The following is an 11,300-nucleotide window of genomic DNA, read 5'->3' on the forward strand; positions in this document are numbered from 1 at the left end:
TATGTAAAACCATATGCATTGATACATTTGTATATACTTCAGTGAAAAAAATGAAAAGAAAAAAAAAAGAAAAAAATATATATAAAAGAAAAAAAAGAAGAAAAAGAGAAAAAGAAATGCAATAAAAAGGGGACAAAAATGCCCCAAAGCAAAGTAATAATAACAATACATATGGAATGTGAATTAAAGAGAATGTATGAGTTTGTGGGAAAAAAAGTGAGAATGATGGGTAGCTAGGTGGTGTATTAGAATTGTAGATGTTGTTATATGTGTTTGGTGAGAGCTTAGGTTAATCAAAGATTCAAATTTCAAGCTCACTTGGCCATATATATAGCCTTACCTTTACCCTAGCCTCATTACAACCTATGAATAAGTCCTCATGATAAATGTATGCATGCATTAAATAATTGTTGATTGTTAGATGAAAAACAAATCTAAAGCATGATTAGAAAAGAATTGAGTGAATCAATCCTATACACTTGAGCGACTAGAGCGGATACACTTCCAGTGAGGGTTCGATGCTCAATTCCTTGTTCCCTGCTTTCACGAGCTTTCTTCTTGCAAGTCTACTTGAACTTCATTTTGATATTTGAAGTGGTGGGATTCATGAATCATCATACCACGTTAGCCCTACATGTTCATATATGCTCTTAGAGATTGATTTACTTTTGACCAAGTAGGTAGAATCATTTTGCATTTAGTTGCATACATGTAGATAGGTGCATATAGTTTATTTGCATTGAATAAATGTTCGTACCCCATTTCTAGTCTTTCTTGGTTTAGCATGAGGACATGCTTAGTTTAAGTGTGGGGAGGTTTGATAAACCCCAATTTTATGATTTATCTTGTGTTGAATTTAGGGGATTTTATCAACTTTTCTCACTTTTATTCAATGAAATAGCATGGTTTTGTGAATTTCTCCTAATTTTTGCTTAAGAGTAAAAACAAGCTTTTTAGTCCTTTAAATTGCTAATTTTAATTCACTTTAATTCCATTCGATGCCTTGATATGTTTGTTAAGTGATTTAAGGATTAGAAGGCAAATATTAGGTTGAAGGAATGAAGAAAAAGCATGCAAAAATGGAGAATTCATGAAGAAATGAGGATTTGCTGAACTCAAGGCCACGCACACGTACCACCCACGCGTACACGTGGGAAGGGGATCTACCAGTGACGCGCATGCATTTCCCACGTGCACGCGTGAAGAGGAATTTTGCCAATGACGCGTACGCGTGACACATGCGTATGCGTGACAAGCGGCACGTCACTTCCCTAAAGGCAATACGTTGGGGCGATTTCTGATCTCAAGGAAGCCCAAATCCAACTCATTTTTTATGCTTTTGAACCCAAGGATTGCAAGGGAAACGGGGGAAGTAGTCATAGTATAGTTTTTCATCATGTTTTAGGATAGAATTCTTGGGAGAGAGGCTCTCTCCTCTCTCTAGATTTTAGGGTTCTTATTTCAATTCCTTTTAGATCTATATTTTAATCTTGTTTTATTTTAGTTTTTCTTTACTTTCATTTGTTTTAGCACTTTAGTTTATCTACTTCTCTTGTTAATTTCTTATATTTCTCTCTTTTATGTTGATGAACCCTTGTTAGATTTCACTTCCCTTTTAATGCAATTTCGTGTTTTCATATCTTTTTATGTTTATCTTAATTGCTATTATTGATTTCTTGCTTTTGTTAGTTGTAGCTTTTATTAACTCTTACATTTTGTGATGTCTACTTTTATTGTATTCTAGGTGTTTGTTAGAATGTTTTCTTTAGTTATTGAGTAGTTTTCTTTACTCTTGGCCTAGGCTAAGGGAATTGAGTGACCTTAAGTCATTGGGTCTCATTGAATTGGTGATTTGAGAACCCTTAGTGGTCAATTTGATACCCATTAACGCTAACCTCCTACTAAGTCAATTAGTAGCTAGGTTGGGACTTATGGGTTAATGTTGATCAAGCCTATTTGACGTACTTCAAGTATTGACGTAGACTTTTGACGTACTTCAAGTATAGAAGTAGACTTGATGGGTTGGTCCCTCATAATTGTCAATACATCGTTTGTAGACAAAGATGGTGATCTCAATTCCCATGCCTCAGCCAAGAGTTCATTTTCTTTCCTTTATTAGTTTATTGTTATTTATTTTCTTGTTATTTACTTTTCTTTCCAATTACTAAATCAAACCCCTCTTGTTTCTTCATAGCCAATAATTGAGCACTTCATTGTAATTTCTTGTGAGATGACCCGAGGTTTAAATACTCTCGGTTATTTTATTGGGGTTTTACTTGTGGCAACCAAAATTAAAACTTTGATTGAGTATTATTTGTTGGTTAGGAACTATACTATTAATGGAATTATTTTGTGTGAAATTCCTAACCGATGATAATACTCATTTAGGGATTCACCCTCTTTTTGTCTGAAGGTTTAAACTTCCACCCTGAGCTTGCTCATCTTTTGGGGTGGAAAGAACTTGGCCAAGAAAGCATTGACCAACTTTTTCCAAGAGTCCAAGCTTTCCTTAGGTTGAGAATCTAACCACATCTTAGCTCTGTCTCTAATAGCAAAAGGGAAAAGCATAAGTCTGTAGACCTTAGGATCCACTCCATTGGTTTTAACAGTATCATAGATCTGCAAAAATTCAGATAGGAACTGATGTGGATCTTCCAGTGGAAGTCCATGAAATTTTCAATTCTGTTGCAAGAGAAAAACTAATTGAGGCTTTAGCTCAAAGTTATTATCTCTAATGGCAGGTATAGAGATACTTCTGTCATATAAGTCAGTAGTGGGTGTAGTGAAATCACCCAGAACCTTCCTTGTATCTCCTTCATTATTCGGTTCAGCTGCCATGTCTGTACTTTCAATTTCTTGTTTGAAAAGTTCTGTATGATCTCTTCCGGAGTGTTGTGCTTTAACTTGTTGCAAACGCTTCCTTAGAGTCCTCTCAGGTTCAGGATCAAGATCTAAGAGAGGTTCTTTGTCCCTGTTACTGCTCAAAAATAAGAAAAGAAAAACAAGAAAGAAGAAGAGTGAGAGCTATATGTTCAAGAACAGAGGACTCCCTAGTTTCTCTTTTTGTTTATTACTTAAAACTTGAAAACAAGAAAAAAATTATGAGTTAAGGTAACTAATTAATTAAAAAGACTTGAAAATTAAGGTGTAATTTTCGAAAAAGGAGAGAGAGAAATAGAAGAGAATTTTTGAAAATAGGAGAGAAAGAAGAATTAGTTAGGAAGTTTTAAAAAAGAAGAAAGAAAAAACAAGTAACTAATTAAGCAAGATTTGAAATTAAGATAAGAAAGAAGATTTGAAAAAGATTTAATTTTGAAATTTGAAAATTGAATTTTGAATTTAGAATTTTAAAATTTGAATTATGATAACATAAGATTTCGAAAATTGAATTTTGAATTTTGAATTTTGAATTTTGAATTTTGAATTTTGAATTTTGAATTTGAAACAAGATAAGATAAAGATTTGAAAAAGATTTGATTTTTTTAAAAGATTTGATTTTGAAATTTAAAACTAAGATAAGATAAGATAATGATTTGAAATTTAATAAAAAGATAAGATAAGAAAAGATAAAGATTTGAAAAAGTTTTGAATTTTAAAATTTTAAAAGAAAGATAAGATAAGATAGAATCACAATTTAAAGGAAAAGATTTGAAAAGATTTAAAAAGATAAGATTTGAAATTTGATTTTTGAAATTAAGATAAGATAAGATAATGATTTTGAAATTAAAATTTGAAAATATTTTTGGAATTTTTGAAAATTAAGGTAAAAAGATAGAAAAGATATTTTTTTAATTTTTTGAATTAATGAAGAAAGAGAAAAACAACCAAAAGCACCAAAATTAAAATTTTTAGATCAAAAACACTAAATTTTCGAAATTTTAAAAAGAAAAACACCAAAAGACACCAAACTTAAAACTTTTAAGATCAAAACAAGAAAAAACACAAGAACAACTTGAATACCAAGAAAGAACACAAAGATGATTTTCGAAAATTTAAAGAAACAAAGAACACATAAAGGACACCAAACTTAAGAATTGACACTAGACTCAAACAAAAGACACTATTTTTGAAAATTTTTGAAAAAAGCAAACAAAAAATTCGAAACTTTAACAAGAACAAGAACAAAGACTCAAACAAAAAGATAAAGATAAAAAAGAAAAGCAAAGATTTTTTAAAAGATTTTTTATTTTTTTTTAAAAAAGAAAATAAATGACTCAAACAAAATTAAAAACAATACCTAATCTAAGCAACAAGATAATCCGTTAGTTCTCAAATCCTAATAATCCCCAGCAACGGCACCAAAAACTTGGTACACGAAAATTAACTCCACACAAATGAACCAGCAAGTGCACTGGGTCATCCAGGTAATACCTGAGGTGAGTCAGGGTCGATCCTACGAGGATTGTTGTTTTGAAGCAATCTATGGACACCTTGTAGATCTTATTCAGGCGATTAGAAAAGATAGTTTGTTGAGATAAAAGCATAAAATGTAAATAGGAATGAAATTACTTAATTTGAGTGAAACCAGTGATAAGAGAACGGTTGAGGCTTTGGAGATGCTTCATTCTTCTGGATCAACCTTTCCAACTGTCTTTCTTCAACTGTGAGTGATTCCTTCCATGGCAGGCTGTAAGTGATCAACGCTGAACGGTCGTGGCCGCTGAATCTTCCTCCTTTAGACCAAACGCCAGGTTTAGTGTGCACCAAATCTGAAGGAGGGTGAAGCTCCTGCAGTTCATCCCCCTTGATGATCCTACTCAAAATGTCACAGACAAGGTCGAATCTTTCGGATCAGAAAATGCTGTGACTTTGATTCTACCCTCTACTACGAAGACCCTAATCTCCCCATACCTCGGTTGAACTGGTGTCTCGAGAAGTCCCCAACGATGTCGTAGATTAGCCGTCTAAGAGATTTATAATCAAGCTGGTGGTTCAATGATCTCTGGTTAGGACTCACACTGAACCCATGTAGAATGAAGATGATTGTCGTGAATCATTCCATTCATAAGGTTGAGGAACGAAGATACATCTTAGAATAGAGTCACACATGAATTGAATAGAACAGTAGTACTTTTATTAATCCATGAAAATCAGCAGAGTTCCTAACCATAACCTAGGAGGTTTAGTGTCTCAAACTGTACATAATAGTGTTCAAAAATATGATATGCTAGAGAGAGATCCTAAACATGGTTAATCTTCTCCTATATATACTAGTCTAGTAACTAAGGATTATAGAAATATGATAAACTAGTCTAACAGTGCGAAAATCCACTTTTAGGGCCCACTTGGTGAGTGTTTGGGCTAAGCTTAAGTGTCTCCCATGTGCTAGTGTCCCTTAGGGGCATTGAACGCTGGCTAGGGACCCTCTTTTGGGCGTTGAACTCCAGTTGCTCCCTTGTTTGCGCTGGACGCCAAGAATGGGGCTGGTGGCTGGCGTTGAATGCTAGTTTTGGGCCTTCATTTCCGAAACAAAGTATGGACTATTATATATTTCTGAAAAGCCCTGGATGTTAGATTTCCATAGCCATTGAGAGCACGCCATTTGGACCTCTATAGCTCTAGAAAAGCTCCTTTGAGTGCACAGAGGTCAGATCCTGACACCATATGTAGTCCTTTCTCTGCTTTTGAATCAGACTTCTGCTCAAGCTCCTCAATGCCAGAAAATATCTAAAATTGCATGAAAACACACAAACTCAAAGTAGAATAAAAAAATGTGAATTTTTCACTAAAACCTATGAAAACTTAATAAAACTTAAACAAAACATACTAAAAACTATATGAAAACAATGCAAAAAGCGTATAAAATATCCGCTCATCAGCACCATATATCAAATAGGTTTTACACTACAAATTCTTTTATCAGAGAAGATAGTGGGGATATAAAGAGATGATCAAAGAGGGTGTTGTGTGAACTAAATATTCATTGAATGAAAATCTGAGTGAATTACATTATCTAACTTTCTATTTATATACAACTTAACAAGCCTAAGAAAAACTTAACAACTAATAACACTAACAAAATCTAAACTAACTAGTAGGATCTTGATAGTTGTAAATACTAATAACTAATATCTAATCATAAGCTAAAGCTAATAAATCAATAAATAAATTACTTTATACACCAACAACCTCATTAATCTAGGAGTGTATATGTTGTACATTCCTAGCTTTTTACATAAATCTTCAAACGACCCTGGTCAAAGTGCTTTTGTCATCATATAAGTAATTTGTTCCCTTAAAGGTATAGACATGAGTTTCAATAATCCATCATATGCCTTTTTCCCTTATTTTATGACAGTTTATTTCTTTGTGTTTTGTTCTATCAAGAAACATAAGATTAGTGGTTATATGTCTTGCCAACTGACTATCAAAAAACAAAGTCATATTCTTTCGTAGCTTGATTCCAAAGTCGTGTAAAATGTAAGTGAGCCAGATTCCTTCACATGTTGCAAGTATCATTGCTCTATATTCTAACTCTGATGATGATGGAACCACTGTATGTTGTGCTTTTATCCCCAATCATCAAGGAATGGCTATACTGGACCTCATAGTGTGTATTTTTGAACAAAAATTCATAAGACAATAGGTTAGTAGCCTTAGAGACAGAGATGAGATTGAACTTAAAGAATGGCACATAAAGAACATAAGTTAGTCAAAAATCTTGTGACAAAATCATAGTTCCACTAATGTTGGTAATAGTTTCAGTTCTATTACCATACTTACTAAGAATAAGCTCAATTATTTGATGTGATTTAAAAACCTTTGAAGAAAAAGTACAAGTGTTGTAGGTCCATTACCTAATTAGTTGAATATAATTGTATATGAGAAACTAAAAGAATATGATATATACTTGTTGATGGGGTTGTTGTTGTATTGATGGCTTTGGATTGGAGGAATTGATATGATCGTTGGCAGATTATTTAAAGAGGGCAAGCAAGGCTTTCTTTTCATCTTAAAAAATAGATCATCAAGGTTCTTGGTATCTTCATTTCTGATTGTATTGAGATCTTATGAGTTTTTTATGTCATAAGTGTTGTTAGTTATAATCAAGTTGTTCACACTTTCTCTGCCTATTCTTTTTTGTAGACGAGGAGAAAACCATGTTTATGGTAACATGTGTCAATAGTGTTACCTAATTTTCCAGAATGAGAACAACTTCTTCCTACTCTAATTTTATCCTCTTCCTGCTCTAATTCGTTCTCGATTTGCTCAATTGGTAGTGCCTCTTCCTCTATTGTTTAATGAGTTAAAAGTTGATTTGTAGTCTCTATTTGGTGCTGTTGTAGTACTGCAATTCATAGCATTGACCAAAATTTTCTCCTCATGTCATTCTAACCCAATGAGTTGTTATTTTTTGTTGTAAAAGTAAGGAGTAAATAGAATTTATAGAAGGGAGTGGCACTGATGAGAGAACTTTTGCGTGGTCTAGAAATTCGCAAATAAATCCTCGTTGCAAGTATAGTTTCTAAACCAACAAAAGTCCTTTCATACAAACATTTTGGTTGTCACAAGTAACAAACCCCTTTAAAATTGATAACCGAGTATTTAAACCTCGGGTCGTCTTCTCAAGTAACTGCAGGGAAGTATGTTCTTATTATTGGTTATGAAGATTGTAAATTGGGGTTTTGAAGATGAGGAACAAGTGATTTAAATTGCAATTAAAGTAAGTAAAAGACTGTAAATTAAATAAATAACTGTAAAACACACTTTTGGCAAGGTATGAGAAATTAGAAGTCCTATCCTAGTTATCCTTATCAATGATGATGAAAATTGAATCTTAATTCCACTTAGTTAACCTTTGTTAGAGCAAAGGAAAGTCAAGTGACTAATTAGTTAGATCCTCAAATCCTAGTTAATCCCTAAGGAAAGATTGGGATTATTGAAGTTCAATTCAATTAGCAAAAATAACGATTATCAATCATGTTTGAGTTTGATAACTCCTGAGTTACTGATTTCTTAAACAAGACCAAAAGGGGGAAAAGTAAATCTACTGGAATAAAAATGTCTTCAGATTGGGGATAAAAGTAACATAAATAAAGGAAAGCAATATTAAACTGAAATATCTCAAATAACATTAATTCAAAGAGTAATATGTAACATAGAAGAATTCATAATTAAATTGAGAACAAAATAAAAAGGAATATTGAACCTGGTAAAGAGATAATCCGGAAAGCGAATAAAATTCTAAATCTAAATCCTAATCCTAAAGAGAGAGGAGAGAATCTCCCTCTCAAAACTAAATCTAAATCATGGAAAACTAACTAATTGGAGACTCTCCTCTTAATGGATGCGTTCCCCCACTTCATAACCTCTGGTCTATGCCTTCTGGACTTGGATTTGGGCCAAAAAGGGCTTCATAAATCACTGGAAGCGTTTTCTGCAATTTCTGGTGCGTGGCCTCTGTCACGCGTCCGCGTGGGTCACACGGTCGCGTCATTCGGAGTTTTCCTTGTCACGCGGTCGCTTCAGTCATGCGGCCACGTCATATGTGTTCTGCTTGTGGCGCGCGATCACGTCAGTCATGCGGTTGCGTCGCTGTTGATTCGCGCTGGCATGCGGATTGCGTCGCCCATGCGATCGCGTGGATGCCAGTTTCTTCAAAAATTCCGTTTTGTGCTTTCCTTCTATTTTTGTATGTTTCCTTTCCATCCTTTAAGTCATTCCTGCCTTAGAAGATCTGAAACTACTCAACACACGAATCACGGCATCGAATGGAAATAAAGGGTAATCAAAATAATTATTTTTAAGCATAGGAAACATGTTTTTCACATACATCGCATAATAAGGAAGGGAAAGTAAAATCATGCAATTAATATGAATAAGTGGATGAAGGATTGAATAAATCACTCAGATTAAGCACAAGATGTATCATAAAATATGGGTTTATCAGGCACCATATGAGATTTGACTATTGTATATTGTCATTAAAATCCCTCAGAAAGCATAGAACATGTTCTTGTTCACGATAGTTTCTAACTAAGCCACACATGAAAACTGCAATCCAAAATTACAACTCAAATTGGCCTGAATTCATCAAGTTCTTCCCAAATCCGTTTGAGTTTATAAAATAGACAGTGATGGAAAACTCTCCCTGCCTCATTATGAACATTTCCTCTTATAGTTCTGATATGTGAAACAAATCCCCTTCAAAGAAGTGGTGCTTGAGGTCACTCCAAAGTTTTGAGACTATATTCCTTTCAAGAACACTTTGCATTATTTCCACACTTAGGGAAGAATACAACCATGATAACACAAAGGTGTTACATCTATCCCAATGTTCAAAGTTTGAATTTGTTTTCTCCGTCTTAGGAAGGAATCCATCAATGAATCCTAATTTATTCTTTGATTTAATTAATAGCCAGACAAATCTTGTACAATAATGGTAATTTCGAGTTGTTAATGGAGTTTAAGTTAGCGTTAAACCTGGACTTTTGTTTGTATGCAAGAAATATGGAATCGATGGGTCTTCAATTGGATTGATTGTTATTCTTCCAACTTGAGATTGAAGCGTTGCAAGTTTATTCATCATTCTTGCCAAGGTTTGCATATCAGAGGCTGAGAAATTCTAATTTTGGGAGGAAGCAAAAAGGATATCTAAGAACTTAATTCATTGTGTGCTTCGTTGATCTGCAGCACACCTACACTCACTCACACCATTTTCAAGTTAGTTATGCACTGTAGATTCTTTAATGAGAGAAGATATTGAAGGTTTGAAGAAGATGATCAAAGATGATATTGTGTGAACTTAAAATTCATTGAATAAAAATATGAATGAATTATATTACTTAAAATTCTATTTATATCCAACTTAACAAGCCTAAAACAAAAACTTAATAACTAACTAGCATATGTATCCATAATTGTAAAAACCGAATCTAGACTGGCCGGTTTGACTAGAAAACTGGCGAACCAGATCTCAAACCAATCCAGTTCATCTCCAGAACTCTTTAAGGTTAAAAATTGGTGTGAACTGGTCAAACTAGGTGTGAATCGATAAAAATCAGCATGAACCGATAAAAAATGGTGAGAACTAATCAAAATTTAATTCACTTGGGTTTCACTATGGTTTTCCCATGTTTGCATGGTCCCATCATACACTCCAGCGCGCATCCAACGTCTACATGTCTGCATGTCCACCATAAACCAACGCACTGCAAGTCCACCATAATCAACAAAGAAAATTTCAAAATTTTAGAAATCATGGTTCGAACTCAAGATCTCCATATTACAGAGTGTTCAACCGAAAAATTATCAAACTGGATCCTAAACCAGTCTAGTTCAGCTCCAGGACCATTTAAGGTTGAAAACTAGTGACCAGTCAAACTCAACGTGAACCAATGAAAACCGACAATAATCGATGAAAATCTGTCAAAATTTAGTTTGCTCGGGTTTCACTATGGTGCTCTCATGTTCACAAGATCCATGATGAGCGGATATTTTATACGCTTTTTGGCATCATTTTCATATAGTTTTTAGTATGTTTTATTTAGTTTTTACTAACTTTTTATAGGTTTTAGTGTTAAATTCACATTTTTGGATTCTACTATAATTTTGTGTTTTTGTATAATTTCAGGTATTTTTTGACTGAAATTGAGGAGTTGGAGCAAAAGTCTAATTTAGAGATAGAAAAAGCACTGTAGATGCTATCCGGATCTGACCTCCTTGCATTCAGAAGAACTTTCTTGGAGCTACAGAAGTCCAAATGGAGCGCTCTCAATGGCTACAGAAAGCTGACTACCAGAGCTTTCCAGCAATATATAATAGTTTATACTTTTCTTCGGATTAGAAGGCCCAAAACTGGCGTCCAACGCCAGCTACCTGCCCCCTTCCAGGCGTCCAGCGCCTACAGAGCAGAGTCCAGCGTCCAAACGCCCAGAGAGGACCCCCTAGCCAGTGTTCAACGCCCTAGGAACCTCATAGAATGTGGATCTCATCAAAGCTTAGACTAAACACTCACCAAGTGGGCCCCAGAAGTAGATTTTAGCACTAAAAATACTGGTTTACCCTTACTAGTTATCTATTTAGTATTTAAAGTGTATTTTACATTCTCCATAGGGAGGACAGCCATTGTTTTCGATTCCCACTTTGTATTTTACATCAGTATGAGTTTCTAAAACTCCTAGGTTGAGGGGAGGAGCCCTACTGAGTCCTATGAATTAATAAAAGTATTACTGTTTCTTCTTCGATCCGTGTTTGATTAATTCTAAGATGTATATTCGCACTGAAACATGGTGAAGAGGGTGATCAGTAACAATCAGCTCTGTTTATCATACTAAGACAAACGTGCCTGATAAACACCT

Source organism: Arachis ipaensis, chromosome B4, assembly GCF_059453495.1.
Source record: "Arachis ipaensis isolate K30076 ecotype BB chromosome B4, ASM5945349v1, whole genome shotgun sequence".
Lineage (NCBI taxonomy): Eukaryota > Viridiplantae > Streptophyta > Magnoliopsida > Fabales > Fabaceae > Arachis > Arachis ipaensis.